This window comes from Centruroides vittatus, unplaced genomic scaffold, assembly GCF_030686945.1.
Source record: "Centruroides vittatus isolate TY-2023 unplaced genomic scaffold, ASM3068694v2 contig_864, whole genome shotgun sequence".
In the NCBI taxonomy this organism is placed as follows: domain Eukaryota; kingdom Metazoa; phylum Arthropoda; class Arachnida; order Scorpiones; family Buthidae; genus Centruroides; species Centruroides vittatus.
In genome coordinates this window covers 281,313-294,498 of record NW_027122564.1, presented here as the reverse complement: position 1 = coordinate 294,498, position 13,186 = coordinate 281,313, and the positions used below count along the sequence as shown (strand labels likewise).

Genomic DNA, 13,186 nt, shown 5'->3' with positions numbered 1-13,186 from the left:
TTGTGGGCCTGTCCGAACCCATAATGGGCCTACTAAAAGAGGCCCTCTTAGTGCTCACAGGGCGAAAAGAGTTAAAAGGAGGTATCGCTTTTTTTTTTATGTCGATAATCCGCCCCAAAAACTATAATAACTATAAAACAATCGGCGAAATCCGAAACCGACGAAAACCCAGGCATTTATTTCCATATGAATTAATGGAAATCCAATTAATTCTTTCTGGAAACTCCAAAATATATACCAAAAACATATTTTATTGAGAATAAATATAGTGTTTAATACTAAAAACAATAAGAAATTAATATAAAATCAATAGCCTATAAAAGACTAATGTAAAGAATAAATGAACATTTAACATGGCATTCGAAGGGCTGCTGACTATGGAAACTTTCTTTGGTTCCATGATGGTGCTGAAAGGAAAGCAATAGAATTGTTTGGCTACACGCACGGGGTAATGCTCGCACGACGAGAAACGCCAAACTGAGCAGGAAAAGTGTCGGTCGCCTTTTCTTTTCGCAAAATTAGTAGCGAACTCGCGTGGGCACGCCGACGGAATCCGAGGCAACCGACGATAACCGAGGTATTACTTTTTTTTTTTTTTTTTTAACTTTCCGCCCTGTGGGCACTAAGAGGGCCTCTTTTAGTAGGCCCATTATGGGTTCGGCCAGGCCCACAACGGGGCGACCGGGTGGTGAGGGACGGGGCCCGACATATCCGAACGGACCACACCCCGAAAATTCCTGGGATTATTCGACCCGTTCGGATTCGATCCCGGGTCCCCCAGAGCGGTAGGCTGCCACCTTGACCGCTCGGCCATCCGGCCGTCACCGAGGTATTACTGTATACACTAAACGTTGGATTTTATACAGGTCAGATTGATGAGGGGATATGCCCGAAATGCATATCTGGCAGAAAAACTGGCGATAAAATACTTCTAAAACAGTAATCTTAGTCCTTGTATGATTAATTCCAAACAACAGTCACAACTAATGGATACTGCTGTTTGTCATCGAAATCAAAATGTTTTCCTTTTATGTATGTGGTCTATTTGTATAGTTTATATAGATGGACTCTTAGATAAAGTTTTAAAAGTAATTTGGCAACTATGCCGTAAAAAATATCGATTTATTAAGATATTCCATGTTTCTGTATATATATATATATATATATATATTTATCATCAAATTGTGTTGAACAAAAAATGAGCTATTAAGACAAAACAATTCAATTTTATTCTTTAATGAAATACTGTTCAATGAATAATAAATATAGGCCCTAATTGAACTTTTTATTTTTATTGTTTCGTATGTAAAAATTCCGAATTTATAAATAAAACTTAAAATCCAAATGAAACATTTAAAAAATATTCTTTGATTTCTAAAAATATAATCTATTAAATATTTTAAGAGATTATTAAAAATAAATTCGTTTCAGTTTGCTATATGAACAAACATTTTAGGCCTTTTTTATTTATTTATTTATTCATTGCCTTTTTTTATATTTATTTTTCTAAGTTAGGAAGGATACATAAAATTAAATTCTAAGTCCATTACTATAAATATTATCTTGAATTATACTGAAGGTAATTATTTAATATAATATATCTTAATGTGGATTTACGTTTTCTTATAATGGAGCATTACTCAAAAATATCTAATTAAAATAGTTTCCTTATTTTTTTTTTTTTTTTTTTGGAAAACATTTTCATTTGAATTCGTAATTAAGTGTAAATTACTTATTTCTTGTTTAATTATTTTTAAACACAGAGAAAAATGTATGATATAAATATAGTTTGGATGAACTAGTGAAGGATGAATGTCCATTTTTTATTCAGTTTGTTATCGGATACTCTGATATTCGAGTACCAGTACCCGCAGTAACCTGTTTTAAAAACCACAATTCCTTCATTGTATAATGTGTAAAGACTATCTATAATAAAACATAAAAAAAAAAGAAATAAGAATAAAATTATTTAAAATTGACTGATGTACAGTACTTATTTAAATAGTTAGGTCTGTAGCTGTTATTTTTATCATTTTAATCGAAGCGTTTTCTAATAAATTATCATTTCTAATTTCTAGGCAGCTGTTTTACAAATAAAAAGTTTTAATTTAATAATTTTAATAAATAAATATTTTTGTAAGCTTCTGAATTTTAAAGGTTAGGACGATGTAATATGAACTTTTTTTTATGAATTTTATTTTTAAAACTACAGTATATTTTTGTGAAAGAGAAAAATCTCTACTTTTCCGGTTGTTATATTTACGTAACAAAAGAAAGTATCGGAATCGTGTCACATTTGACTCTCCGGATGTTTTTTATTTTATTTTATTTTTTTGTTTTTGCAAATCTCTTCGTTTTGAGACCTGAACCTAAAAAAAGTAAGAAAAAGAAAGAAAGAAAAAATTGTGTGTTTTGACATCTATTTCGTTTAATGTCTCAGGATGGGGTAATGATGAATAAACGAAATTTGGCATGGTGGCTTGTGTATAAGGGACATTGATGCTTTTTAAAATTTGGTGGTTAAAGGTCGAGGGGTGAGGAGATAAAGGGGTGCCATGTGTCATGGCACCCCTTCATTTCGGCTTTAATGAAGATGCTATCGAAAGGAGAGAGGTCGGACTTAATGAAGATATTATTCGTTATTAGCATTTAAAATTTTTTTTGAAACTTATCACTACCATCAAAATTAAGCCTTTTGCCATTTTATTATAATTAAAAATAAAAATTTGTTTTATAACAAAATTTCATAACAGATCGTGCCATACACAATTTTATTTATTATATATAATTAAAAATATACTGCAAAAATTATTTTTTTAACAGCCAGGAAAATTACGCAAATCGTTTCTGGATTTTTTTATTTATCAGTAAGAATTAACAAATCATCAAAATGATTTTTAAATTTATTAAAAGAAGAAAAATAACAGAACCTTTCTTTAAAATATGTCAAAACAATTATAATTTAACAGTAATAATTTAAAATATATATTTTATCGCGTGGTTTTATGGCTACCTGTCGTACTATTCTGAATCATTCTGATTCAAATTGAGTCTGGTTGTTCATTATTTATCATTAACATTTCGATGGAGAATTCATTCCCCATCTTCAAATTTTATGGCCATCCCCAGGTATTCCTGGAATGGGCTATAAATGCTGTAATGTGCTGGAATCTTGCATCAACAGTAACAACTTTCATTTTTAGGCTAGTTTAGTAAATTAACCTGCACTTGTATGTCCGACGAGCGATGGATTCAGAAAAAGCGTCATTGACAACTTTTTCGGAGACATAATTTTGTTAATTTTGTAGTATATACAGTCTCTCGATTTCAATATCTTAATGGAATCGATAAGATTTTTATATCGGAGAAGTTACACTTGTTTAGAATTATGAAAATAATTACACAATTACATAAGATTAAAAAATAGTCGACGGAGGATTTAAACAAAACTAATGTTGCATCAGATTATAGAATAAAACAGCGATAAAGCAAATAAAGATATTAATTTAAAAAATAATTTTAATGAAAAATGTAAAGTTTTTAATATAATTATGTTTTACTTTACAAGATAACTCTACAAATTAGAACTTTAAGCTATTTGATTACTATTTATTTCCTGACTAGTTGATCTCAAGAATTTCCTTTTAATATAAAATATTTACCTTAATTGAAATCAATAAAACCATAATTTTAATAATAATGTTTATTAACATTAAAGAATCTTGTTTCATAAAGTATCAAATTATTTCATCAGGATAATGACTTGCTATCTAATTATCCCAAATTCTGATCTATTAATTAGAAAATTTATGAGAATAAGAATTGCAGTGAAGCACGTTTTTTTCTTTTTCTTTTAATGTAAAAAAAGAAAATAATAATTTATCTGGAAACTGTTTTCTCTATTATGAAAACAGTGTCATAAAAATCAATGGACAAGTACAGTTACAACCAGTAGTGCCTTATCCTATGGACATAAAGGGCAATTACTTGCAGCCCCATCCAACAGGGTCCCCCAGACAAATTTTATAACAAAATATTTCCCTGAAGAAAAATGTCTGAAGTCAATACTGTACATGGCGCCCCTTAATTGAAATTTGCCTGGGCCCCATGAAGCTATAAAGAGCCACGTAATACAACATAGGAATAAAAGATGTGTACTCTTAGATTTCATACTGCATACTCTATCTATCTTATCTATGTTATTTCTAAGAGTACTCATTTTTTTCTTTTTATCTCCTAGTCTTTTTAAAGTAATTCTTTAACTTTACAATACATTATTTCATTAAGAACATTTCAGAGAATCAATTAGTAATATCAAGTCCAAAATTATTTTCATAGTAGAGCCTTGTATTAATAAGGCAAAATTGAAAAAGTGTATTCTGTTATTTAAAAATCATATAGAAAAATATTTTGATTTTTCAGATGTTCAGATGCAAAAATTTCTCCACTGGTAGTATTGAATATTTAAGTACTTTTAATCATTTTAGATTTCTTTAAAAACTGGTCCTTTTGTACAGAAAACTGTAAAATTTTAAAATACAGTAATATGCAAATAATTTATTAAAAATAATACAAGTTATGATACTATTTTTATTATATAATATATGATATAATTAATGTAATACATTTTTCTAATAACTTTTAGATTATTTCAGGATTTCTGTTACACTTTGGTTTATATATTAATTAAAAGCTTACAGTCTGAATTCTTTATACAGTAAAAACACACAAAATTATCATTTAATTATGATCTTTAAAAGTGATATTTATAATAATATACACTTGTATTAATAAATCATCTAAAATATTTTTATAAATTTTGTTTTTTTATATAATAATAATATAAAATTTGGTGTAAAAATCTCTTCCTTCTTAAGTTTAACACAATTACTTTATATTAACATTTTCATGAAAAATTTATTTAAATTTAATATTTAAAAGTAGAAGTTAAGTCTTTTAAAAAGTTTCTTTAGTTATAAAACTTTATTTTAATTAAATAGGATTTTTCTTTTCCAGATATTTTTAAATATGAATAAGTCTGCTACATTTAAAGGCAGCATTACCTTTCCTTGTAACCTTTTAAAAGTTTTTAAAGTAAATATGTTTTTTTGAAATTGCAAACTTTCACAAATTGAATAATATGTATTTTTGTTAATACTGTAATAGTTTGCTTTTAACCATTCAGTTTTATTTAATATTAACACTAACTTGTTAATTAAAACATTTTTCCCATGAAAAAACTTAACAGAACTTAACTCTTAATTGATTGAAAATGATTAAAAACTAAAATTTTCAAATTGAATTTTAAATTAAAGATAATTTTTATTGATTCTTAATAAATTTAACTTATTATTATATTATTATTACTATTATTTATTAAAAAGCTTCTGTAATTAAACTTTTAAAATTTGTAATCATTGTAAAAAGCCTATATTTTATTTTTAGAGAGATCGTTAATAGTTTATATGCATATATAAATTATCATTACAATTAATGTAATAAAATTTGAATATTCATATTGGAAATGTTGATCAAAAGTAATGGAATGAACTTATTAAGGATTGTCATGATTTGTTTTATTATATTAAATTATAAAAAATTCCAGAAATAATAGATGACAGACTTTGGATACAAAAATTATCAAGTTAATATAGAATCAGATAATTGACTTATAACTTTGGATCATTTTTAACTTTTCTGAAATATTTTTTTCCTTAATATATTTTTTTACAATTTAAAAATTTCATTAAATTGAAAGAAATATATTAGAGAATTTAAGACAGAATTATTAGAAATATTATGTTATTTAAATTGTGTAAGAGAATGTAAAATATTTTATGTTTTATTAATATTTTCTTAAATACTTATGTATAGATACTGATTGAAAATATATCAAATAAATATTGTTGATATAGATGAAGTTTTATCTGCATTTATTATTCAATATATTGCAGTTTTTTAAGATTTTAATGGTTTCGTTTATTATTTATAATGTTTGATGTCATATGGAAAAACAAAATACTGTAGAAAACGATTCCAACTAAAAAGAATGGAAGAACAGTTAAGCTTAAATCTTCAAAGGTAGAATTAAGTCTAATTTCTTGAATATTTTTATATCCAGTTCTTTTTGTCCAATGTTAAAAGTTATGTAATATTAAATTCTTTTCCATAATTTTCTTTATTTAATATAAATTAAGGAATGAAAACATGACAAATGCATTTTTGTAATTTTTCAAAGTAAATATGGATACATTTTTAATTGAATTTAAACATGATAAAATTTCTATTTCTAAGAGAAAGCATTAAATAATAAATTATATAATTGCTTCAATTCAGAAAGAATATTAATAATTAAATCATTGGATATCAAAAATTTCTACAAAAGAAAAAATTTTGTAAATTTTTAAAATCATATATTATTTATTATTGTTTTTACTTTCCTTTATTTTAAGCATTTGGAAAGAGTTTTACAATAGAATAAAAGTATTTGTAGAATGTTTGAACATTTATCTTTTTGAAGAATAAGAAAAATTTTAATGTATTTTTATTTATTTAAAAAAAAAAAAACTTGCTAATTTAATAAATTTCAATAAAAGTGCAAATCCAACTTATTAAAGCTCCTTTATAAATATATATTTTTGCTGATATTTAAAATTTATTTTTTGTAATAAAAAATCACAGTAGCGTTAGAAATGATCTTACTTGTTAGTCTATTATGTTTCATTTTTCATAGAAATATGTGGTTATTCTCTTGTATAAATCGTAAAATTGAGCGAAAATTCGATAGGCATTGCAAATTTATAACTGGCGCCGAATTTCCATAAATCAAGAATCATTTATTCTTTAAACACGGTCATTTATATGAAAACGATTTTAATCACTGAATTGCAAAGGAATGTTTTATATATTGATGAATTTTAATATATTGATATATTTCTTTAACGCTTTGCTGAGTAAATATACAGTATATGAAGTTAACATCCCTCCCTTTTTTTATTCAATTGGCTGTCGTTTATTCATTTCCACAAGGAATAAGCCTTTCATATTTTTTATTTAATCCAAATTTCATTAAAATCGGATTAAGTTAGAAACATTTTCCAACTAACCGCGTTTAAAAATATTTTTAGTTACATAAAATTTGAATGAAATGAGATTATATTCATCCTAATAGTATTTTCAATTGGAAATTCGTTCTAAATAGGATTTACGTTGGCTTAATCCAGCCAGATAAGCTTCAGCGCAGCAATAAGATCGCAGATCATATTGCTGTGCTGGATTTTACGATCTTTACCATTAGGTAGTATGAAAAAATTTAGACGTAAAATTATTTATTTTCGTGTTCCACTTGTTGATATTTTTTTGTCGCATTAAAAATATCAAGTTTGCTAAGTAAATGTGAAGGAGTCAGTCGACACGCAGGTCACGTCATCTTATCTGTGCGTGACTCTTCTTGAAACAAATCCTCTACACCTCCCTTCTAGATACTATAAATACTATTCCTAACTTCGCCGATTTTAAAAATTAATCGAAAATATTTTTGGATTTGCACTACTGATGAGTTAGTAGTCTAGAGAGTGTAGTTATGACTATGTTGTTCGATATCGAACTTTTATACGGTAAATTTGGAAGGATTGATATCAGAAACTGTAAGAGGACAGATATGATATTCTGCGGAATGAAACTATCCTCGGGGAAATTCGACTTTCGACTTATCTACCAGAATTTCAAAAAGAAGCCTTTATATATATATATATATATATATATATATATATATGCTGTATATAAGAAGTTAGAAACTCGTAGTCTTATCCCGTTTTTGTTTAGGCTTTGATATTTTAGTTAAACAGTTTTTGTTTTTGTTTTTTTTTAAGTGTTATTTAAATGCATTTGACAGCACTTAAAAGTAATGTGTATATTCAATTCTCGTTTTAAGCGTTGATATCTTCATTATTTTGCTGTTAAAATTTTTTAAAAGAGAATCTTTCTTCATTACGGTAAAATAAGATTTTTAGAGGAATTTCACTCGCATTTTTCTTTTCCTCTTACTGTATTCTAATAATGTTTTAGTGGTGCCCCTTAAAACATCATTAAAATGTATTATCATTTTCCCTACCAAATGCAAAATTTAATATACTCAAGAGGGTATTTGCTCTTAAATTAATCTTTATAATCTTTAATATAAAAGCATATTTGATTCAACTTACTATCGACTTTAAACAAGTTTATAACGACGTACTTCTACATTTACGCTTTACAGTTTTTTAAGGATATATTTTAATTTTCAAGGATGAAGTATTGTATCTTCAAAGACCATAGTGTTCTATTAGAAAGTACTATTATTTAACTACTTTCCAAGATGAGTTAATTTCCGATCGCAGTATGATCGGTTGCAAGATAAGATTCTTAATTCTGAGTAGATTCGCTTTATTTGTGAAGACGATGTTTCACATTAACGAATAATGATCTTTTATCCAAGAAAAGCAGTAAATTGTTGTTATATCTATTTATTGCATCTATTTACTATTTTCTTATTTCATATCTATAGACAGATTTTTTTATCTATAGTTAAACATTTTAATTAAGATTTTATTCACTTATAGATTTAATTATAAATAATTTTTAAAAATTTCAAAAAGAACACTTTTATTGGTCATACTTTTCGAGATTGGGATGGGGATAATGGGGTGACTCACCTCCACAATATATATGTCTACAGTGCATTTACACACACATCATGATTACATTCTGCATTTGATTAGGTTTATAGGGTTTCGGGTGGAGAGAATGACAATACATTTTAATGATGTTTTAGAGGAATCCCTTAAAATATCATTAAAATACTTGTGTTCTCAAAACTTCAGCCTTCCATCTTAGAGGTGGATTAAACTTGAGTTGAAAGATTTGAGGACAATGCAAAGCAAGTTAAATAAAAGCGTTTAAAGACTCTGACTTGAGAATCCGTTTAATTCCGCAGTCTACAGTACAGAAAAATTAGAGAAATAAATATTTCGATTCTTCACATTAAAAAAAAATAACAAAAATTCTGTAGAGATCGCAAAATTTTACAATAATTTTACGTATTTATTGAATGATAAAGGTATCTACTGTATAAGGAAAAGAAAAGAAAAATACTCTGCATATTAAGGAGATGAGGTATTTTAAAAATTTATCGTTTTAAATTCCCTCATTTAACATCTTTTTTAATATTACGAACCATTTTGAAAAGAGCATCTAATATATTACTTATGGAAAGTTTCTTAATTGTTGTTTACTAAATGGAAATTGGAATAGAACGTTGCCATGGTTACTATAAAAAAAGTAAATATTTTTGTCCCCATTAATTACAGAGGGACGAAAATAACCAAAAAGTTGTAAATTTTTGTTACTTTGTTTAAACCATAAAATAAATTATTGATATAAACATTATTTAACTGCTCTTTAATGTAAAATTTTTATCATTTGTTTTAAAAACAAAAGAAAGGAACTTATTACATCACTGATCACAGGCTGGGTTATTTCCATGGCAACAGTAATCTTCATCAAGGGCATAAAACGCGCTGCTTTTACTATGCATAAAGCTTGTTTAATGTTTATTAACTTTGTGTGCTCTAATATTATTTTAGGAAAGACTATTTTAATGTTACATTTCGATCAATCGGGCGCTAATTTATGTGGATAAAAATTATTCTTCCGACGTCATTCACATTTTGAATTTAGCCGTGAAGCTCATTGACCGAGCCGTGTCACGTGAGCGAAACGTGACGAGGATTAAAAAAGCAAAGGGGGGGAAAAACTTGTCAATTTTGTAAACGTTTTAGTGGTGAGCAAATCTCTTTTTAATTAATTACTACTGCGTATATTATTGTTCGGGTAATTAAGTAGTTACTATATTAATGCAATTTGTTTCTACTTATTAAATTGTCAATATTGTGTGTGTTATATTTCCTATGAAAGCATTATTAAATTTATAATGTTAAATAGAGAGCTTTCTCGGGTAACATCAATGGATAAATTAATCATATTTAAAATAGAAACTGCAGTTTGAGATATGAATCTTAAGTTATAGAGGTTTAATTTTCATTTTGATTTATATTGGGCGCTGTTTTTATTTTACAGTATTTATACTTCAATCAATATGAAGTTTTTCCTATTTTTAATCTATCCGTTGGAATCTTTGTTTACTAATTGACGGGCCTTTTATCTTCTCGTATCTAAAATCATTAATATTTTTAAAGCTTCTTCATTATTAAATGAGTACTTTATTATTAAAAATATTAATTAATAAACTGATAACTCCCTTTTCCCGTGACCACTTTTTCGTTCTAATTATTTTATTGTTTTGTTTTTGAATTTTTTAAAACTTTTTTAATCTCTGAAAATTATAAAATACATATGCAAATAATAAAGATAATAAAAAAAATCATTAAAAAAGATATATCATTTAATGATTTTTCATTTTTTTACAACTAATTACCAAATATTTTTTTTACAATTTTATTTTTATAAATACGTTGATATTTGCTATTTATAGATTTTTCCCCCCTTTCTCTTTATTTTTTTTACAAAAAATCAATAACTGTAAAAACTGTATAGTAGTTCAATTCATTATAAACCGCCTCTGTATTATATTTTTGTTCGGTTTTTCTATCGATCGCACTCCTAGACAATCATTTTAACAGTTATTTTGTTACGAGTCTTTTTTCTTTCACAATATTAAATAATTTGTACTATTTCATTTTCTATATAAACTGATTTCATCAAAATTACTTATGACGTGTTCTAGTAATCATATATCATTAGTAAAAGAATAAGCACTAAATGTGGAATTTGGAAATGATATACGTAAGCTTTGGTTATGTTAATTCACTTATATATACAGCCAAAAATAAAATGTGACAGTGTAAAAGCTTAAGAAAATATATAATTTAGTCAGATTAGACATTAGAATTTCATAATTTTCATTATAATATAATTGTGGTGAGGATTTGCTATGGGATTTTATAGTAATCTTCCTGGTTTTAAATTTCCATTAGTCATTGAATGTTTATAGATTATAAATTCCATTTAAAATCTATCCTTAAATCACTTCTACGTTGACATGGTTTGATTATTCTCTACAGCGCATTTTGATTAATTTACGAAAGATTATACGGATTGTTAATAAGTGTATAGGTCAAACTGTTATTAATCCATCTTGTTATTAAAATTTCCAGATGCAAATATTGCTTATAAAGTGTATTTCAAGTATAGATTAACTAAGATTAATATCGTGCGGTAATTTTAATTCTGTGTGGTTAAGATGACCCTTCACGGAAATCACTTTAATCCTATTCAAGTTTTTTGGAATCGCCTGCTAATTAATGAAATTCTTTAATCTTTGATTGAGGATTTAATGAGAAAAATTGATTTTTAAAAGGCAAGTCTTGAAATATTAAATTTTAGTTTTTTTTGGCTCGGATTAGCGCTTTGTAAACGTTTTCTTTTATTTATATTTAAATAATTCAGAACGCATTTATCTCAATGAAAATGCACGAGTATTTAAAAAAACATATGAACTGTATAAAAAATTTAGATACGCCGAAAAATAACGTTTTTCTATTAATCAAAAATTATTAAAATTTCTAGTCGAGCAAGTAAGCATTATTTATAATAGCCGTGGCATATTTTAGTACTTTTTCTGAGCTATTATTTTATTTTATTATCACGAAATACACGGAATATTTAATAAGTTGTAAAAATGTGGTTTTTTGAGAAAAATCGTCATAAACATTCGTGTTTGATCCGTTGTAAAAGACGCATTTACTTCATGAATTAAGAAAAATCCTTTGTATAAATAATTTGTGTGAGAATTCATTTACATGTATCTTTAAAATTTAAACTTTCGGGTCCATTAAAAAAATGCAACCTTATAACAGCTGAGATAATTGAAAAAACGAGAAGAATATAAAGTAGGAGGAGGGTCGTATAAGAACTAAGACATTAATTTACTTTTAATACCGCTTAGATGGCACTAGTCAGTCAATTTTCACATTGGATTGTGTCCAGGTTGCACTACACCTAGATGGATTGGACAGGTAAGCGGTATCACCCAATTGCTACTGATAAGAAGTTTGCTGTAGGCTTTCCCATTTCCAACGACAATAACTAAACATAACTGTTGTGGGTAATGTTCGAATTTAACTACCCCTATATATAATTCATATGCTAGATAATTCTAATGTAGTAACTCGAAAGTTTCCTTTTTTACACGTAGATGCGAAATTATTGCCAATTTTAAATGGATATTATATTACCCGACTAAATTATGTTCGAATCTCTTTGGGGTATGTTAACATTAAATATTGTAGGTTGCAGTTGGAAACGTTGTTTCCTTAGCGACCCTGTTTAATGAAATTCACGCCAAAAAGGAGACTGAAAAAAGTCAAAAAGCTAATTTCCTTTACACGACACGCTGCGAGTCGTTCTTTATACTTCCTGTATGTCTGTATGAAAAGGAAATGACATCATCATGTGCCATTTTGTCTGGAGCATATGGCAATTGGGCTAAAAAATCGAGTGCTGAAAAATTGTAAAATAGAATTCTCGTTGAACATTAAGCAAGTATCATGATACAGTAGTAAAAAAGGAAAGGGGGGAAAAAAAGCTATATTAATACATACCGTTCGATTGGCTTAGTTGATCGATTTTTGGACGGAAAACTTCAGGGGAGGAAACTATAGTTGCACCATAGAAAATGAAAAGGAAGGAAAGAAGAGTAGTTATATGCAATATAATGACCAATAATAGCAAAGAAATGACCAGAAGACATGTTACGTTATCATTCATTCGGTTACTTGTTACTATAGCAATATCGAAATCGCCTAATAAAAAATAAATTATCTATTAATATGCTATTATAAGTGCGTTTTAATTCTTAAGATTCGGGTAGAATGAAATGTTTTAATTTAACTAATTGGAAAGTTTGATGTCGATTTAGTGATATAATTAAGGCTTAGCTGGAGAGTATTTTAGACGCATGGAACGTGACTGAAGAACACACTCATTGTACTTTTATAAAAGAAGTTTTCGAACTTTCAAAAACTTTTATTTAAGAGAAAAATATATAAATGTGGTGATTTAGTTTAAAACATTTTAGTTTATTTCTTTTCTTAAAGGATTTTAAATATATTTTAACTGTAAAATTGAA

At 26.8% G+C, this 13,186-nt stretch overlaps 1 protein-coding gene across 3 annotated transcripts in view; it reads left to right on the top strand.

The window, feature by feature from the left end:
• LOC136982824 (PH and SEC7 domain-containing protein 1-like) overlaps positions 1-13,186 on the top strand; it is a 158,441-nt gene that overhangs the window by 1,151 nt on the left and 144,104 nt on the right. Inside the window, exon 1 of one of the 3 annotated variants that reach the window (XM_067279352.1) lies at positions 9,452-9,820. The exons of the other annotated variants lie outside the window; for them this stretch is intronic. The gene's annotated coding sequence lies outside the window, so the exon portion shown is untranslated. Of the gene's footprint in view, positions 1-9,451; positions 9,821-13,186 lie in introns of those variants that run through there. 3 annotated transcript variants of the gene reach the window in all.